The sequence below is a fragment of the Bos javanicus genome, chromosome 29 (genome assembly GCF_032452875.1).
Source record: "Bos javanicus breed banteng chromosome 29, ARS-OSU_banteng_1.0, whole genome shotgun sequence".
In the NCBI taxonomy this organism is placed as follows: Eukaryota; Metazoa; Chordata; class Mammalia; order Artiodactyla; family Bovidae; genus Bos; species Bos javanicus.
The window spans coordinates 51512247-51531808 of record NC_083896.1 but is presented as its reverse complement, the minus strand read 5'-3'; the positions used below and the strand labels follow the sequence as shown (position 1 = coordinate 51531808).

General features: G+C 49.9%; 1 long non-coding RNA gene across 2 annotated transcripts; it reads left to right on the top strand.

Moving 5' to 3' along the window:
- Positions 1 to 14693: 14693 nt before the first annotated feature.
- On the top strand, positions 14694 to 18971 carry LOC133241699 (uncharacterized). 2 transcript variants are annotated; one of them, XR_009734675.1, is made up of 3 exons: positions 14694 to 14886; positions 15019 to 15224; positions 17835 to 18971. It is a non-coding gene; the product is annotated as an uncharacterized LOC133241699 (long non-coding RNA). The 2 variants fall into 2 exon arrangements; XR_009734674.1 differs by having other exon boundaries at positions 14694 to 14922.
- The last annotated feature ends 591 nt before the right edge of the window (positions 18972 to 19562 follow it).

Here is a 19562-nt window from a genome sequence, read left to right as displayed (position 1 = left end):
TGTGACCAGGCATCCTCATCAGATGTGAGGAGAAAGTGCGCACCATGTGTCCAGGAGCCAGAGTTCTGTTGTCCCCTTGGTTGGCACCTGCTGTGGGAGAGAACGTCCTTCCATTGGGAAAACTGCTCAAGGCTCATGGAGAGAAGGCTGCACCCATTGGGGTGGGGCCGGCAGCCCCTGTGGGGAACGATCTGTGGCGGGGAGTGGGGGGGGGTACTGAGTGAATGGCTGGGGTGGGGACACCCAGGACGAGGAAGGAGGCCCTGGGGGGAATGATCGGGGGGACTGAGTGAATGGCTTGGGGTGGGTTGGGGGGGGGTTGTGGCGGGCACCCAGGACGAGGAAGGAGGCCCTGCGGGGAATGATCGGGGGGACTGAGTGAATGGCTTGGGGGGGGGGGGGGTTGTGGCGGGCACCCAGGACAAGGAAGGAGGCCTGAGCCCAGGTCTGTAGGGTCCAGGTTGCCTCCCACCCCACTTGGTGCTGGGTGCAGGAGGAGCACAGACATTGAGGGGCTGGGATGCCAGTTGCCAGTCTGGAGGCTGTAGTTGGAGAGGGCAGAAAAGTAGGAGGTGTGGCCCATCTTTATTTCTAGAGACGTTCACTTTTCTGACTCCAGAGACTAGGTTACAAGGAAGACTTGATTTTTGTGTTTTTTTTTTAAATTGGTTAAGCAATTTTAATTCCTTTGTCTTTCCATCCAAATTTATTTAAATGATAAATGTTCTATTTTTTGAAAAATAACACCATTGGGAGTTCTACAACTTGTTATTTTCGTTGAATAGTTCATTCCCAACTCCCTTCCAAGTACCTGCAGATTTATCTCATTTAAAAAACATTAATAACCAAAATGCAAATTGCCGATTGTCTTGCGTGGTTGTACTAGAATTTACTACCTACTTCCTCTTAATGGCTATAATTTCAAATGCTCTCCTTCTATATTAAGTAACGCTGATCTCAATATTTTTTATTATACATGAATTTGCACACGTGTTCCCCAGATACCCGTTTGTTATCATGGGTCTTTGCGAAATATGTAAAGATCAGTTTGTAGTCAATTTCATGGTTCATTTCTTTGATGAGTTCTAGACTTAAAAAGTACTTTACAAGGCCTCCATTCTGAAATCACAGTATGAATGATACATAAAGATTTCTCCGATTACTTTCATGGTTGCAGTTTTACAGTCCATGCAGTTCAAGTCCGCCTTGTTGCCCCCTCCGCGTCGGGAGTCGCGCGAGGGAGCCCGTCTCCGCGGAAGCGCCCCAGGGAGCTCTTTTCCGCTCCTCGTCCTCCCCTCCCGCTCCAGGGTCCCGGCGCGTCCCCGCGGCGAGTTGTGCGGAGCCGGGAGCCGCTCCAGGGCAGACGGCCCAGGAAAAGCTAGGGCGTTTGCCGGCGCGGCTGTGTCCTCCGCGGCAGGCCGGTGACAGGGATCCGCCCTGGGGCTGTTCCAGCCGGCTGTCCGGAGCCGCCAGACTACCGCTTTGAGATTGTTAGTTCCCTCTGGTGGCGCTCGTGGTTAAGACCCTGCCTGCCAGTGCAGGAGATGGAAGAGACGTGAGTTCGATCCCTGGGTTGGGCAGATCCCCGGGAGGAGGGCATAGCAACCCGCTCCAGGATTCTTGACTGGGAAATCCCACGGACAGAGGAGCCTGGTGGGCTACATAGTCCGTGTGGTCGCAGTCTGACACGTCTGAGCACTCAAGCATCACACTTCCCTTTGGAGCGTCTGCGACCTCTGTAAGGGCTGTGACTTGGCAGCCAGGCGCGAGGAAGCGTTCCAGGAGCCGGCAACACTGGCGGCGAAAGTCCCGGCATTGCTGAGCCCTGGGTGTTTCCTGCTATCGCTGAAGATTGCGCTTGCAGGGCTATTTAGGATGGTGACCGTTGAGGTGCCCTGAAGTTCCCGGTTGCTTGACTGGGTCGATCAGCACTCCTGGGTGCTCTTCTGCTCGCAGACCTGCCTGTGGTTGTACGATGTGATGTCGGCACCTGAGACTGTCCAGTGTGTTCCGTTTACAAGTGGCCTGGAGATGGAACAACCGCGCCGGGTGTCCGCGTCTCTGACCCGTGGATCCAGTTAACCCTAATCCCCAATCTCTGACATCTTTCCCGTGGGAGGGACGGGCCTGAATGCGCAACTAGGACTCGGAAATCGAGCCCGAACCTCCGCGTTCTCCATCCTGTGGGACCGCGATGACCCTGCCCACGGGCGGCCCAGGGTGCGTTCTTCGTCCTTGGGGCCTAGGGCCGCCCCGGCGCGGCTGTTCAAAGGCGGCCACGTTCGCTTCTCAGGTCCGGCGGGAACAGGGCTCCGGACGGTGCCGCCGCGGACCCCTCCGCAGGTCGTGTTGACCCTGACTTGGGAAACACCGCAGGTCTCCTCCCTGCGGTGGCCACGGGGACCCCGCAGGTTGGCGGGGGGCACGCACGTCCCGTCCGCCAATCCCGCTGGGGGGTCGGAAGCGCCTAACGGATGTTTGGAGACAGGGACCTGCCTCCGCCACACAGTGACGGTCAAGAGAACCCCAACTGAACTCCTGGCGGGGCCGATCGTCAGAGGCTTCTCCAGAATCTGGCCTCCGTGCGCGGGGACACTGAGTGCTCTGGGACGGGCAACGCGATGCCTAATGGCCGTGCTTGAAGCTGGGTGCTCGCGCGGACCTTTGCCCGTGTGAGACCCAGGTCCCCCAGGTGAGGTGCGCAAACAGTGGTGCGTCGTGTGGTGGCTGTTGAGCGAGGTCGATCAGAAGGCCGCACGGTGGTGTTTAGCATAATGAAAATGAGTGAATAGTTTTCATTAAGTCACTAGAACAATATAACCAAATTCTAAAATTCACAATAGTGAAAATCGCCTTTGTTCCCACTGTGATCACTTTGCAGTTAATTTTTAAAACGTTGAATACAGTTTCTTTGTCCACACTATTTGAAGATCATGAAAGACGTGTTCCACGATTCAGAATTCTCTAAATCCTTCCTGGGAGCCGCTGATCCTCTCCCTCCAAACAGGCCCACGCCTTATAGCAACCAACCCAGGAAGCCAAATCCCACCCTCTACAGCAATACGCCCCAAGATCAGTGCCTCACACCTTCCTCCTTTCCAGCCTTTCCCTTTACAGTGGAAATGTAATGCCAAATCTGTTCCCCCAAGCAATCACGTGGGAACACGTCTCTGTCAACCTGCCTCCAGCTCATCACAATTTCACGCCTGGAAAGCCTGCCTGTTGTTTCACCAGAAATCGTCCCCACTACCACATGTGCCCAGTGTTTCAGCCTCAGGTGAGTAGTGGTGGCTGACTCCTCTGCTATACGGACAAGTTCTGGATAAACTTGCTTGTTCCTATTCGGAAGCTTTGTGGGTGCCTCAGTGGCAAAGAATTCACCTGTCAATGTGGATGTGAGGTCAATCCCTGGGTTGGGAAGAGTGCCGGGGGAAGAAAACGGCAACGGAATCCAGTATGCTTGCCTGGAGAATTCTGTGGACAGAGGAGCCTGGAGGTTTACAGTCCATAGATTGCAGAATCTAACATGACTGAACATGCACGCACATTCTCCTTTGAGGAGGAGGTCTTTGCTCGTGTCTGCAGAAATTATTAGCGTGAGAACCAAATTTAGGATGTCATGCTTTCATGTTCTTTCTAAAAAATTGCATGCTGATGTTTAAAGAGAAAATGTACATCATAAAATTCACCCTTTCAGAAGCTTACAATGGAATGATTCAGTTTACACAGAAATTTGCTCAACTGTCATCACAATAAATTCAGAACATTTCATTACCTCAGAAAGAAATCAAAAACTCACTGAACAGCCACTTCCCCTTTCCCTAGCCCTCAACAATCACCTGGGTGCTGTTTACCGGTGGGCTTGCCTGTTCTGTGTATTTCAGATAATTGGAGTTGCACAAGTGGACATTTCTGGCTGGCTTCTCACACTTAGTGTCAGGCTTTTGAGGCTCACCCATGTTTTAGCCAAGGGTTGGTTCCTCTCTTTTGCTTAAGAATTGCCCATTCTAAGTGCATTAAGAAGCTTAGAGACACAATCTTTTTTACTGTGAACAATACACAGAATATAACAATTGCCATCATTTTATACATTCCAGTCCAGGGCATTGCATCTTGCTATCCTGCAGATCCTCAACTCGCCCCACCACCCTGGAGCTACCATCAAGCTCAATGGACAGAAGCTCAGCCCTGCTGCCTCTCAAAACCCCACACGCCTGCCACCCTGAGCAGGACTCCACCAATGGATGTCTCCTGATGGCGGCTAAAGAAAAGGGGTCCTGTGCAGGAGGAGTTGAGGTTAGTGTGACAAACGAGAGGGCAGAAGAGAAAGGTGGCAAAATCCTGACCCTCCAGAATTTGAAGTCTCCCAACCAAGTACTGACCAGGCTCCTCAGGGAGGTGTGGCCACTGATGCCCCCAGGCTGGGCACCCCGCCAGCCAGGCTCCAGTCCCCAGTGTGCTCTGAGCCCTGGGCTTCACAGGTTCCTGTGTGTGGGCTGCTCCTGACATGCCCTTCAGCCCTCTTCGGGCCGTGCCCCTCAAGCTGGGACTTTAGCACATGGGAGCTTGTGTTGCTGACTTAAAATTCATAATGTTGAGAGTGGTGAGTTGTCTTATTTGGGGCAGAATGATGGCCTGGGGGACAGAGTCTCAGATCGCATTGAGAAACTGCTGCAGAGGTAGGGGAAGTTCTGTAAATGTGACTTTGGTGGAGATGTAATCAAGCCCGTAGATTTTCCCAGAAAGTTTGTCTCATGAAGATGACTGTTTCGTCAAAGAGCAGAAGTTACCATGAAGGATTTTAGTGCTTTTCTAAATATAAGGAGATACAAGGCTGGGCTCATAAAATCATCTTCTGAAAATGTCTATCTGAAGCCTTGTCGTGCCAGTTTTTCCCACAGCACACGTGACTCCTTTAAGCTCTCCACCCTGAGCTCCTCTAGGGGTGCTGAAAGGCAGCAACTGCAGCAGCTCTTTAATCCTGCAGAGGTAGAGGGCAACTGCTCATGTAGTGGCACGCTCAGGGAATGTGGCCCGTGGCGTTACACCGGGGCCCACTGGAGGTGCCCGAGGTCCAGTTCTCTGTATTTTGGTGCCACCCTGACAGTGTCCACCTTCCCTACTCGCTCCCATGTTCCTCCATAAGACATTCACCTCTATGTTGCAGGCTGGGGGTTTAGGGACAGCAAGAGCTCTAGCCTCTCACAGTCATCAGAAACTCAGCCAAGCCTGACCTATGGAAGGTTGTCTGGCAGAGAAAAGCAGATTTACTTGGCATTAGGAACAGAAAATCCAAGGGGAAGAGTGACTTGTCCTAGGTCACACAGAGAGCTTAGAATTGAGGTCTGCTGCTGCTAGGTCGCTTCAGTCGTGTCCGACCCCATAGACATCAGCCCACCAGGCTTCCGCATCCCTGGGATTCTCCAGGCAAGAACACTGGAGTGGGTTGCCATTTCCTTCAATGCATGAAAGTGAAAAGTGAAAGAAGTTGCTCAGTCATGTCTGACTCCTAGCGACCCCATGGACTGCAGCCTACCAGGCTCCTCCATCCATGGGATTTTCCAGGCAAGAGTACTGGAATGGGATGCCATTGACTTCTCCGAGAATTGAGGTCTGGTGGCCTCTAAATCTGTCTCCAAAAGACATACCATCCAAGGAGAGACCTTGAATTACAGCTGTAGTCAGCTAATTATGAGGCATGTTGGTTAAGTCCAAAGAGGGAGCAAGTGTGTCCTGGTTAAGTCCAAAGAGGGAGCAAGTGTGTCCTGGTGGCAGAGGATGAAGACTGCACCCATCTGTTTGTTTTCCTACTTCCTGCTGCCCAGGGGCCCAGACATCTTATGTCCCAGAATGTCTTATTTTGGCTCGGGTATCTGGAAGGAGTCCTGCCATTTGTTTCTCAAGGAGATACAGTCATGAAATTTCTTTATTCAATTGAAAATAAAAATTCTGCTAACTACTAAAGTGTCAGATGAGGTGAGGGTGAGACACAGCCCCTCAGCTCCTGGTCCCAGAAAGAGGGAAGAGAAGAAAGAGACCTTTGATGAACTCACACGTGGTGTGTTTCTTTTACTATTCATTCAGGCATCATCACAGTTTGAGTTCCTTCATAGTCTGGTCCAGTGTCCTCACAGATCTCACAGGCTGGAGAGGTAATCAAGCATGATCAGAGCCCTGGGGAGTTTCAGATGAGCCCAGATGCACCAAGAAGAAGGGGTGGCCATCAGCAAGTCTTCATGGAGTGGGCACCTTCTGAACTGGGCCTCTAAGGGTGAGTTAGTTATCTAGCCGAAGACTGGCACTGGGTGCAAAGACAAAACACAAGGTGAGTGAATGAACAGGGCATCCCTCAACACAGGAGGCAGCCCACCAAGACGGTAGCCTGAGATCACAGGCCCCCCTGGGGAACTGGGGGAAGGGGCTGCAGTGTGCTGCCTGCCTCAACCCCCGTGTGAACTTTGCTGCCACACTGACCTGTCTCTACCTGCTCAGGGAGACCTTTCTGCTCTCTGCTCTGGCATATCTCCTCTTCATGGGCAATGACCACACATGGTGTTCTGTGTGCGATTGCCCTCCACTTGAGGGGAGTGGCTTGGTGCAGAGGTGAAGGACAGTGTGCAGTCTGAGGCTGGAGACAACGGTGGGGAGTTCTGCAGTGGTGGGATCACGGTGGGAGGTGCTTGGGTGCGACGAGGCAGACGCCACTCCTGGGACTTGAGGGCAGGGCGATTAGTGGCTACCCTTAAAGGATGGACTCGTTTGGGGCCACATTGCCTTTGAGCAGTTTGGTGGATCTTTGGTTAGAAACATTTGGAAGGAATTACAGAGGATGAAGATATGAGAGTATTTGGACCAGAATTCATGACCCAGGTGAGGGCAGGAGAAAGTGGCCTCAGGACATGGTGGAAATTCATGACCAAGGTCATCAAGGGGGAGATTTTCATGTCCATTCCACAGCCTCCTGGTTACTCCCACAGTGCCAGGCCCAGAGAGACCACTCAATAAACAGGTGCTCACTTGATCCAAAATCACTGAAGCTTTCACTTTGATTCATCACAATATAATATGCTGAATTCAAGAGATTGGTGCCCAGGTTTATATTAATGAGCTAGAAAAGAGAAAGGAAAATAGACTCAAGAAAAATCAAAGAATCCACACTATTAAAACTCTGAACATGCTTTCCACTGTGGCCTCAGGGTCTTGGCACTTGCTGCAGTCCCAGCTCAGAACACTCTGCCATCCCCATTGATTACTCTCTAAACACACTCTGAAATTTACCTAAACTTCCTGATTTTATTTTTCTCCAAGATACATATTACCATTGGACTTTGTGTACATTTTATTTTTTCTGTCTCTGAGCCTGTCAGTTTCATGTAAGAATTGGGGTCTGCAGCATCCTGCTTGACATACAGCTGAGCCCATGTCTGGAATGGGCCAGAAGCAAAGTGGGGCCCATGCTCTGGGAAGGGAACCCTGAGCGTGTAGTGGACAGCAGGTGTCATGAAGCACTGTTCCAGGCTGTGAATGAAGAGGTCGGAGGACAACCTGATGAAGGTCTTAACTCTTTTGTTTTGCATCTGTCTTATGTAATCAGGATTGAACATCAGGCCCAGAGAAGGCAGCTGCTCTGACCTGGGGACAGCTGTACACACAGTAACCCGCAGCTCCGGTGCTGAGATCAAGAAGGATGGATGCCAGGTCCAGGCTCTCACCGGGAGCTCTCCTCCTCCACCATCGCCTCATTTCTCTCTGAGAAACCTACACTCAGGACTGGTGAGTCCTGCCCAAGGCCACAGAAGCCGAGCCCAGGACCAACGACACTTCTGAAGGTAACTCAGCCCTTTGTAACCATTGCCAAAACCCCCAATCATCACTAGTAAGCTTCCTGACTCCCAATTAGGCAAAGATGCCCACGCCAGTAAACACCCCCATAGCACCCTAATCAATCACCTGATGCCAGCCCTACAGCAGGAATTTTTTTTCTTGAGCTATAAAAATTGGTTATTAAACCCACAAAAACTGCCAAATCTCCCTGGTCTACAGGAGGTCAGCCCACTGTGCTGGCAATGCCCACATTTATCTCTTTGTTTGTAATCAACCCACTGCCTTCTGAAATGCTGTGCCTGGAGATTCCTTTCCAGCCCACACTCAGACTGCCTCAACAAGGATGCCAACCAATCCCTCCATTTGGTGGGGCAGGTTCTGAGTGGTCCGTAATTCCAGCTCAGAAAAGACTTGGCCTGTGCTTTGCAACTTAGAAAACCCTGCCCTCCACACTGGACCCACTTGAGTCTCACCTGCCCTGCAGCCACCCCACTTCCAGAGGCATTTGCAGTCTTTGTTCAGCGGGTGAGAACCCAGAGGGCAGGCACTGAGGCTCTTCAAGCTGCCAAGATGCCCCTACACCTCTGTGAGGAGTCCCGAGCCTCTGAGGGGATGGGGCCCCCTCCGTGGGTCTCCCTGGGGCTGTGACAGAACCTCCTTCCTCCTGGACCGGCACAAGGATGACTTGTCCATATCCATAAAGGGTCAGGTAGGAGTGCAGAGCGGCCCTGAGGGCCCAACGCCCTGGGATCCTGGGGGTGGAAGCGGCAAGGGAAGGGGCCAGCAGGGTGGCTCACCCGGTGTGGGGGCCGGGACGCCAGGCTGCTTCCAAGTGTTGGCCGCACCAGCCACAGACGCTGATGGGGACAAAGTGCTCCGTGTCTATGTGAGCCAGTCACTCAGTGAGTGCTCTCAGAACCAGCGTTTATGGTAAAACACCTGTGCTGATTGGCAACTGGAGAAGGGATGACTGTGACCTGGGAAACTCTCCCCTAACCTTCAGGAAACACTCTGACAGGGTCTCTGAAGATGCAAAAAAAAAAAAAAAGTCTGCTTTGGTTAAGAAGACATGGGAGGAATTGAACATTGGCTGCAAAAGTACATTTTTGAAGAAGTAGAAAACAGCATTATTTTTAAATTAAAAGCCTATGTTTAGAACAAGATTACTTAGATGACTAATTGTATAATGCAGGCATTGGTGAAAATAAAAGCTATATTATAAGCTGTTTTAACATCAATTTGTATTTTCCTAAATTCCACGTAAGTCTAAAGTTGGGTGTCACTGTTTGGGAGGTGCTAGTTCTGCGCCAGTGTGCTTCAGTCTTTAGGAGAAGTGATAACATCTGTTTACACCTGTGTGCGGCGTGGGGCACAGGTGTCTGGGGCCCCTGGGCTGTGAAGACAGAAGGAAGAGGGTTGGCCAGGGAGGGTGGGTCCTGCCCTCGGGCTTCTGCTTTGCCCACTCAGGGTCCCCTGGTTCACTTTTGACCTACTAATGGGGGAGACAGACAAGAGGAGCCATAGGGGGAGCTGTAGTCCGCGCCTTCCATGTACTCTCCATTTACATCTTGGGCATGGAGCGCTCTCGAAGCTCTTCAAAGGTCTAGGTTCTTCTGATGTCTCTGGTCTTCACTAGTCTTCTTGCCAATGTGTCAGTGTGTGCATACATGCTGTCCCTTCAGTCAGGTCTGACTGCGATGCTATGTACTACAGTCTGCCATGCTCCTCTGTCCACGGGGTTCTCCGGGCAAGAATACTGCAGTGGGAGCCACTCCCCTCTCCAGGACATCTCCACCTGGGGATCGAGCCTGGGTCTCCTGCACTGCAGGCAGACTCAGACTCTTTACCATCTGAACCATCAGGGAAGTAATTACTTAATTGTAGTTATTTTCCTACAACACTATGTGGGGGTTGACCCTAAGTGTATCCCCGTGTTTTCCTTTCCCCTGTGATCTTAAGCCTCTGCTGACACCTTGGTGCTCCCACTGGGTACCTTATTATTGTTCGCCCACACTGCCTGCCCCAGTGCTGCCCCGGGCCAGAGACACTCTGTGAATCAGCAATGGAGTTCAATCAATGACCTACCACCAAATCTAATGAAAACGACCCATGAACTTATGATTTTCAGCCCATTCCTTAAATGTGAATGGATGCAATTTGAAGGACAAACTCTCATACAGCAAGAGCTCTGGGAAGGGTGTGGGTAGAGGGAACATGGCAGAGACGCCCATTTGGCTCCTAGGAGTCTGGTCACTTCTCTCCTGGGGTGATTGCACACTCAGTTTTGAACTGAGCACATGGATGCCCGAGACTACAGACATTCCCAACATCCTCTGAAGCTGGGATGCTTGTGAGACAAGCTGTCCTTCCTGGATTTAGGAAAAACAATTTGTGCAACTTGTTGACTATTTTCTAGGTGAGAGAACCTGGCTCTTCCTTCTCCTGCTGTCTTGCTGCTGGGAACGTCAGCCTAGAAGGGGAAGCTCCATTCTGCTCCATGTCCACCCTGGAGGGGGCAAATGCCCCTGGGATGACAGGACAGTATTCCTAGGACAGGAGTGGAGCTTTCTGGAACAGCCCTGCCAGACCAACCCTGGGCTGCCTCCCTCTGCATCTAAATGGGAGATAGATGCACACTTCTCCTGGCTGTCATTTTGTGGGGACTTTTTTTTTTCCACAACCTTGACTGGCACGTTGGGCTTCGAGGGGGGTTTCTGTGCAGTGGCCTTGTCAGGCTGCTCCAACATGCAGTAGTCTGGTATTTTCAGCTCTCCTTTCTGTGGAAGGACAGCCAAGCTCAGCTCCAATCTGCTGTCCTCACCAGCTGCGTCTCTGAAAACCTATGTGGAAAACAGATGCTCCCGACTCAGTGAATCAGGAGCTGATCCCTCTACCTTCCAGGGAGATGGACTTGTTCCTTCCCCTGCATCATCCCCTGCCCCCACTCTCCCCTAAACACATAGTTTGCTTTGAAATGTGTGCTCTTTCCCTGATAATATGGGCAGTTTCTAACTGCACAGCCTCAAGGCACAGGCATCTTGTGTGTGGAGTAACTGGATTATCACAAGAAAGATGAATTTCACTCTGGTAGGTCCCCTGCTAAACTGATGCATTGAAAACTTTAATTGGAAATAACACTAAAATCCATTTTCAGTATTAAGCTAAAATTTGGGAAGTTGCTAAGTTTTGCCCTAACCTCTCAGTTCAAGGAGACAGATATCTAGGACTTCCCAGGGGTCTGATCTTGTCTATGTAATTTCTTAGATGTCCTTCACCCTTATGGAACCTACTAGTTTATAGAGAAAAAAACCCATATAGTGAAATATTAAACTGCTTGAGAACATGGTAATAAGTTTTATAATTTATTTATTCATTTGTGCTTGTCTTAAAAGTGTCTTCTCTTTCAGGGCTAGTTTAAAATAGAATTTATTAATAGAAAATGTCCTTCAGGTAAATGTGAGCCTTAGAAGAGGCAGGGGGGATGAGAGTTGACTCTGGCCAAGCTGTTCTGGGTGATTCTCTATTAAATAGTGACAGTCTCACCCACAGATGACTGATGTCTCCAGCATCACAAGACAGGGCTGGTCTTTTTGGATGAAGCTCACAACCACATCCTTACAGGTCACTGATTCCTGAAAACAAAGTGAGTGTTCCACATCAGGTGGTACTGTTGCAGGAAGGAAGACCCCTTCCAGGGCCCGAAACTGGGCTCCTGTTGAACACTCAGAAGTGAATTGTCTGAGGAGACACACGTCTGACAAAGCCAGAGATTTTATTGGGAAAGGGCACCTGCATGGAGAGCAGTAGGGTAAGGGAACCCAGAACAGCTCTGCCACACTGCTCACAGTGGTTTTATGGTGATGGGATTAGTTTTCGGGTTGTCTTTAGCCAGTCATTCTGACTCAGAGTCTTTCCTGCTGGTGCACACCTTGTTCAGCCAAGATGGATGTCAGAGAGAAGGATTCTGGGAGGTGGTCGGATATGTGGTGTGTCCTTTTGACCTTTCCTGAACTCTTTTGGTTGGTGGTGGCTTATTAGTTCCGTGTTCCTTACCAGGACCTCCTGTCATAAAACAACTCATGCAAATGGTTACTGTGGTTCCTGGCCAGGGTGGGCAGTTTCAGTCAGCATGCTTCCTCTCACAGTTCCACTGTGGTTTTATAGATCAGGCCATAGCATCCTGCATCCCCTGGGTCAAATTCTACCACAACCTGTGCTGGTTGGACCTACAAGCTGAGAATGGTTTTTATTATTTAAAATGTTATAAAGTTTTTTGAGACCTATGAATTATATGACTGCCAAATTTCAGTGTCTATAAAGATATCTAAGACTGCTTTCCTGCTGCAATAACAGAATTGAGTAGATGCAGCAGAGGTCATATGACAGTCTAAAATATTTACTATCTGCTCTTTAGAAAAACTTGCCAGCTCTCGCTCTGGAAAGTAGTATTTTTTTGAATACTGTATGATGGAGTTTTGCTTGAAGAAAGGTAAAGTTTTATTAAATTTTGCCCCATGAAATAAATATTTTTAAAGTAAATGTAAAACTGGTCACGTTACTCTCAGTAATCTCAGAATAAACACAAGGACAACAAATATTTATTGATAATTGAAAATGTATTAAAGAATCAAGTCATTTAGATGATCTTACTTCTGCAAGACACATTGACATGGTTGATTCCAGAGTTGCATTTTCCCTTAGGATCAGGTGGATTCTATAGCCTCTCCTGTGTGTGTGTCTGTGTGTGTGGCTTGAATGATTGCATGCTGCTTCTTTATTCTTACCACCCTGGTGTTGCTTAGAGACCCTGGATATTTCATGAAATCAATGGCCACACCACACTAAGAGGCCTAACCCTGTCTCTGTCTTGTGTCTTCGGGAGCCGAGTGCATACCAGATGTGCATGAAAGGTCCAGATGTGAAAGCTCGGGCGTCCCATGGACTCACACCTCCTATGTAAAGGGAACGGCCTTCTTCTACCCTCATGGGGATAATTGGGGCCAGATGTGAGGACAAAGTGTGCGATGGGTCCAGGTGCAAAAAGTCAGTTATCCCCTTGCTTCATACCTGCGGTGCAAAGGGAAAATCCTTCCTTTGGGAAAAGAGCTCAGAGCTCATAGAGACAAGGGCTGCCCCCTGCAGAGTGGGGCCAGTAGCCTCTGGTGGGGAAGTCTGGGGTGATGACTGACTGGCTGGGGGCTCCCAGGGTGAGGCAAGAGGCTGAGGAGCCCCAGTCTGCACAGCCAAGGTCATACCAACCCCTCCTTGGATCTGCGTCTGTCTGAGTGGAGCAGTGACTTTAAGGGGCTAGGATGCCAGCTGCCTGCCTGGAGGTTACAGGAGGAGGAGGGGGCAGAAAAGCAGGCGGTGTGGTTCCTTTTGATTTCTGAAGACACTTCTTTCTGGCACCATGTGCCAAGCTATGGGAAAGCTTGTATTCTTTTTATAAAACTGCTTTAGCTGTTCTAATTCATATGCCTTTCCATCTTAGTTCATGGATAAAAGATAAATGTACAAATGTATATATTTTTCTTTTAGCACCAGTGGAAATCCTATAACTTGGCTACTTTTATCCAACAATTCATTATACAGATCTTTCCAGGTCAGTACCGATACAAATTTCCTTCCCAGATCCCTCATAATGGCTGTTTCCTGAATGTTCTGTTTTTATACTGAGTGAAACTAATATCAATAATCTTAGTACACAAGTATTTGCACAAATATTCCTCCCACGCTGAGTTGTTATCATTGGACCTTCCGTGTAGAATATGAAATGTGGGTTTATGACTGTTTATCATTCATTTATTTGATGGCTTCTGAAGAGACTGTTGTTTTTTTTTTTTTAATGTTGTATCATGATTCCAATCTTTCTACTCCACAGAATAAAAATCATTCATATATGTTTTTACCCCGTCCTTTCATGGTTTCAGTTTTACAGTCCACACAATCTAAGTTTCACTAAATTCCTAAGTCCGCCCGGGAGCAGGGACCTGCCCTCTGGGCCGCCTGGGTCCGAGCCTCGGGAATCGCTGAGGAGCGCACCTTCTCCCTCAGCTGCCCGGGGAGGTCTTCCCAGCTCCCGCCCTCCCGTCTGGTGTCCGGGTCTCCGCGCCCTACCGGGCCGGGAGCCGGCTCCCAGGCGGACGCCCGGGACAAGCGGGGCGTCAGGGCGGCCCGGCGGTCGGGGTCCGCCGGGGGCCGTGTGCGCCGCCCGTCGGGAGCCACCCAAAGGACGCCGTGAGCCGGTCCCTTCCCGGGGGACGTTGGCGACTCCCGCGAAGGTTCGGCCGCCGAGCCCGGGGCAGAGCTCCAGAGGCCGGGGGTGACAGCGGCAACGCTCCCGGTGCCATGAGACCCGGGAAGAGCCTGCTGTCGCCGGAGATTCGAGCTGCAGGTCCGCGGCCTGGGCGGGCGGCGGCGGTCGGTGTCGCTGCCCGGCCGGGTGGACCAGAGCGCCGCGAGGCCCCTTCTGCCCGCGGGCACCGCCGGGGCAGCTGAGCGCGAGCAGGAAAGGTCACGGCGCCGGCGTCCGCGGGGTTACACCTTCTCCATGTTTCCCACGCGCCCGGAGGTGCGGACCACACGGACGCACGCAGACATGTCCAGTCTTCCCAGCCTCCCCCATGGACCCCGATAGTCCCGATTCACAAACGTGTGTCCTCTCCCCGGAGACGGCCGGCCCTGGTGTCCAGAACAGGAGGCACCGGAAGGGACCACGGGCCGCCCGTCCTCCTCCCCAAAGGGCGCCTGGAAGCGCTTCCTTGCCACCTTGGGGGAACGGTCGTCCCGCTGCCTTCGCGGCGCTGAGACTGCTCCCAGGCGGCCTCGGTTCCCAGTGAAGTGCTCAGGACTCCGCAGATGGGTTTCCTGCGGGTCCGGCTGCATCTATTCCAGGGGCGCCAGGAGTCCCTTCTGTTCTCCTCGGGCTCGGAAGTAGAAAGGATGGTGTGCGTGTGGAGGCGCTGTGTTTCGTGGGTGTGAGACGCGGATACGTCTGTGTGAGGATCACAAAGCCGACAGATTGGTGGCCGCTGTGACGAGGTCGACCAGATGGCCCGACAGGTTGTTGGGGATTTTTGTTACTATTTGTATTGTAATGTAGGTATTCAATGAGAAATCTTGAAATTAATTATAATGAAAATCACCGTTATCATTGTTACTCAACAATAACGTAATTATTACCTTTGTTTGCAGTTAATTTAAGAAACACTGTTTCAAGTTTATCCACAGAGTATCCAATTGAAGACGACCAGAGAAGGATGTTGAAGTGAAGAACTTTCTTAACACACTGGGAAGTTGGGGAACCTCTCCTTCTAGCCACGAGGCCCTGCCCTGCAGCAACCGACCTGGAAAACCAGACCCCAGCCCCTGCAGCAATGGGCTCCAGGATTCAGTGCGTGGTCAGTGACTGTCACCTTCCTTATTTTTCTTCCTTTCAATTTAGTACCAAATGGGGGAAGCCAAATCTCATCTAAGCAGTCACCTGGGACGGCCCTCTTCCTGCCAGCCTGCCTCCGGCTTCCCCACATTACACGCTCTGAGCAGGACACACTTTCCCTCTTTCCCACCAGAGTGCGTCCCCACTCCTATGTGTGCCCTGAGTCTCAGCCTAGGCGAGTGGTGCTGGCTGACTCCTTGCTCTGGAGACAAATTCTGAAGAAACAGTGAAGGATCGGGAAAATATCCTGGAGTAGGAAATGGCCACCCACTCCAGTATTCTTGCCTGGAAAATTCCATGAACAGAGGAGCATGGCCTTCTGCAGGCCATGGGGTCACAACAAGTCAAACATGACTGAGCACGCACACACAGACACAGGCACCTTTGTTTATGTCTACAGAGCTTAGAGTGAGAACCACATAAAGCACTGAGGATAATGTGTGGGTTTTGTTATTTTTGAAAAAAAAATCAAATTAATCATTTTAAGTTGAGATATATATTGTATACCCAAAAATTCTCCTTTGAGCACTATATTTTAGTGATTGCCTATTTATATAGTTGTGTAGCCATCATCACTATCTGATCCAGAATATTTTATATTTTATCTCCCTACAAAGACACCTAGTGTTCCTTAATCAGTCACTTTAAATTCCACTTTCCTCACTCTTTCATCCTTATGGAATTGCCTATTCTGTGTATTTCAAGCACATGGGTTTGTACAACTGTGGCCATTTAGGTCCGGTTTCTTACACAGTGTCATGTTTTTGAAGCTTATTCATATTTTATCATGTGATCCAATTTTTTGTTTGACTTCAGAATTTTCCTAAGTCTTTAACACACGCACACACACACACAGAGAGACATGCTACAGTTTTTTTAATGTGGAAAATACACAGAGGTCCAATGTCACCATTAGAACCATTTTATGCAGACAGTTCCATGGCATAAAGTACTGCCTTCCTGTAGGCACTCAACCTGCCCACCAACCCAGAGCAGCCAGCAAGCACAGAGGACGCCAGCACAACTGTGCTGCCCATTGTCAGAACCCCGCACAGCACCCACCCAGGCCAAGACTCAACAATAGGTGCACCTCCCAATGGCCAAAGGAGAGCCCATCTGTGCCAGCAGAGGGGGCGGTGGACAAAGGTGAGAGAGATGAAAGAAGAGACAAGCGGGAAAGTCCACAGCACCTGGTCTTTCCAGCTGGTCTTGCAACCAAGTACTAATCAGGCTCAACCTTGCTTTAGCTTCTGAGCTCAGAAATTACCAGGGGCCTTCATGGTGCTATGGCCTTAGATGATGGCAGCTCCAACCAGGCACCCCAATACTCTGTGCTGTGGGGTCCTGCCATGCCAGCCTCACCAGCCCCTGTCAGAGCCCTGGAGTGCCCAGCATCTGTGGGCAACCCGCTCCTGACACATCCTTCAGCCCTGTGGAGGCCCAGCCATCAGGCTGTGACTTGGAGTTCCCAGGAGATGGATATCACTCAGGGTATGTGGCCAGTGGCAATAGGGCCTGACCCTCTGGAAGTGAGTGGAGAAAAGCCCAGTGCTCTAATTCAATGCTGTCCTGGCACCAACTGCGTGTCTCTCGCTGACATCTTGACTGCTTCATCCAGATATTGCACGAACCACTCGTGTTCCAGCTGGGGTTCTAGGGGCAGCCTTCACGGGGCTGCAGCCTTTCCGTGACCAATCCCAAGTGCCGATGCCTCCGCCTCTGGGCCTCACACAGGGAGTGCCGCTGTCAATGCTCAGGGATAAAACAGCGGATCTAAGACGCTGAAGACTTGTCCTAGGTCTGGCAAACAGCTCAGAACTGAGGTCTGGTGGCCTGCAATGCTGTGACCTAAGACCACACCATCTGCCAGCAGACATGTCAATCTCCAGATAATCAGAATCAGATTGATTAAGTACAAAGAGGGACAAATGTGTCATGTTGGGAGGAGGGAGGTGGAAACAGCACCCCTCTGCCTTTGTCTCCCTCCTTCCAGCTGCCCAGGGGACCAAGTCATCCCAATATTCTGTGTTCACATATTGTTCTCTTTTGACTTAGACAACATGGAGGGTCCCTGCCCCTCAAGTAGTAATTTTCTCAGTTTTGAGGGGTACAGTCATGAAATGTCTTCCAGTGTACAAATAGAGAAAAGATAAAACTCACCCAGACCACTGGAGTTCCATATGAGGTGAGGGTGATATAAGGTCCCTTGAACTTCTGTTCTGGAAAGAGGGAGGGAGGAGGAAGAAAAAGCTAATCTTCAGTGAATGTAACCTTCACATGGACTCTGTTTAGTCATTTTATCTGTACAGCTCTTCAGTCATCATAACATTTACTCAAGGTCTTTTATCTTTCTGGCCTGATGTTCTCATGGAGCTCACAGGCTGAAGAGGTGCTCAAAGTGAGAGAGTCAATTCCTAGGCAGGTTGATAAGAAGCCCAGGGGAAGCTGAGGAGAGAGGGTCTGGAGTTCTCAAGGAGGAAAGGACAAACATCTTTTTTTTTTTCTTCTCTACATTCCTTAGTCTTAGTCACTTAAAACATTTGTTTTTGTTTTTGTTTCTTTCTTTCTTTAGGCCCAGAACTGACGATTACACAACTCAGTTTAAACTCTGTGAAAGAAAGTAAAGTTGCTCGGTCATGCCTGACTCTGCAACCCCATGGACTGTAGCCTACCAGGCTCCTCTATCCATGGGATTTTCCAGGCAAGAGTACTGGAGTGGGTTGCTGTTTCCTTCTCCAGGGGATCTTCCCAAGCCAGGGATCCAGCCCGGGTCTCCCACATTGTAGGCAGATGCTTTCCCATCTGAGCCACTTAAACTCTGTACTAGGCATCATATAACAACAATGTATCCTGCTTGAGGACAGTTTCTCCTTCCTGAAAACCTTCTGATTAATCCTGATATCTTAGAATGTATATTATGGGAATGGGTCTGGTAGGATCTTTCTGTTAAATTCTAATCCTGTTATCCTAAAATGCTAATTGTGGGAGTGGGTCTGGTAAACCTTTCACAAACTTGAGACATTCTTTTGATTTAATGTAGAAACTAATTTAAAAAGTATATACATCCCTTGCTAACACTAGCAAGGGGGGCACTCTCCACCCCCTTCTGCTGTCCATGTCAGAAGCTTTCTCTGACCTTTTCCCACTGTCATAAAACTCTGCTACACAAACGCTCTTGAGTGATCAATCCTGGTCCCTGGTCCTGAAGCTAAATCTTCTTTGGAGATCCTGAATCCGACATCGTTCATAGTAAGCTCAATTGAATCTATAACAATCTCTTAAAAGCCAAATATAATCTTAAAATAAGCTATGCTGCTGCTAAGTCACTTCAGTCGGGTCCAACTCTGTGTGACCCCATAGACGGCAGCCCACCAGGCTCCCCCATCCCTGGGACATGCCCTCTTGTGATGCATGTCCCAGGGATATGCGTCACATATGACACTTCCTGCATGTCCCAGGGATATGTGTCTTATGACACTTCCTGCAGTGTTCTCCAGGCAAGAACACTGGGGTGGGTTGCCATTTGAAAAATCAAAGTGAAGTCGCTCAGTCGTGTCCGACTCTTAGCGACCACATGGACTGCAGCCCACCAGGCTCCTCCATCCATGGGATTGTCCAGGCAAGAGTACTGGAGTGGGATGCCATTGCCTTCTCCAAAATAAGCTATAAGCCCTATTAAAATAAAATTCAACTGAGTAAAATTTTAAAATCTTAGTGCCTTTATTTAAATGAATGAGGCAGCATCCAATTTAGCAGTTAGAAACTCTGAGGAGTTGCACAAAATAAAAGACTTTTATAGGCATAAGGGATCAGGAACAAGGAAGTTGTACTGGGCAAAGAATCCAAGTGGTTACTGCGAGGTTACTTTCCAATAGAGGCTGGAAAGCTTTCTCAGGCAGATGACTTAACTAGTGATAATCAGAAGATTCCTGGCTGACTGGTTCAAGATTTCATTTCTGGAAGAGCCAAAACTGCATTTACGTCGTCTATTTTGCTAGCATGGTTCCTAACTAAGCAACTCCTTTGGGGCTGTTGTCTTGTTTTTAACAGTCCCCTGGGGAGCAGCAACAAGGCTTACCACTGCTGGTTCTTCCCAAATGCTGAGAGCACATGTGCTCTGTACCAGGCCTGTGCTGGGGGCAGGGACCCAGCCACGACACCTCACAGTCCTTGACATTCAAGAGGAGAGTAAAACAGAAGACCACCACACTTTAAAAAGAAAGGATTCTGCTGCTCCCACAAAGCTGATGCTGTGGAACCAGACAAGGAATAAACAGAACAGCTTGTAGAAGAATCAGCT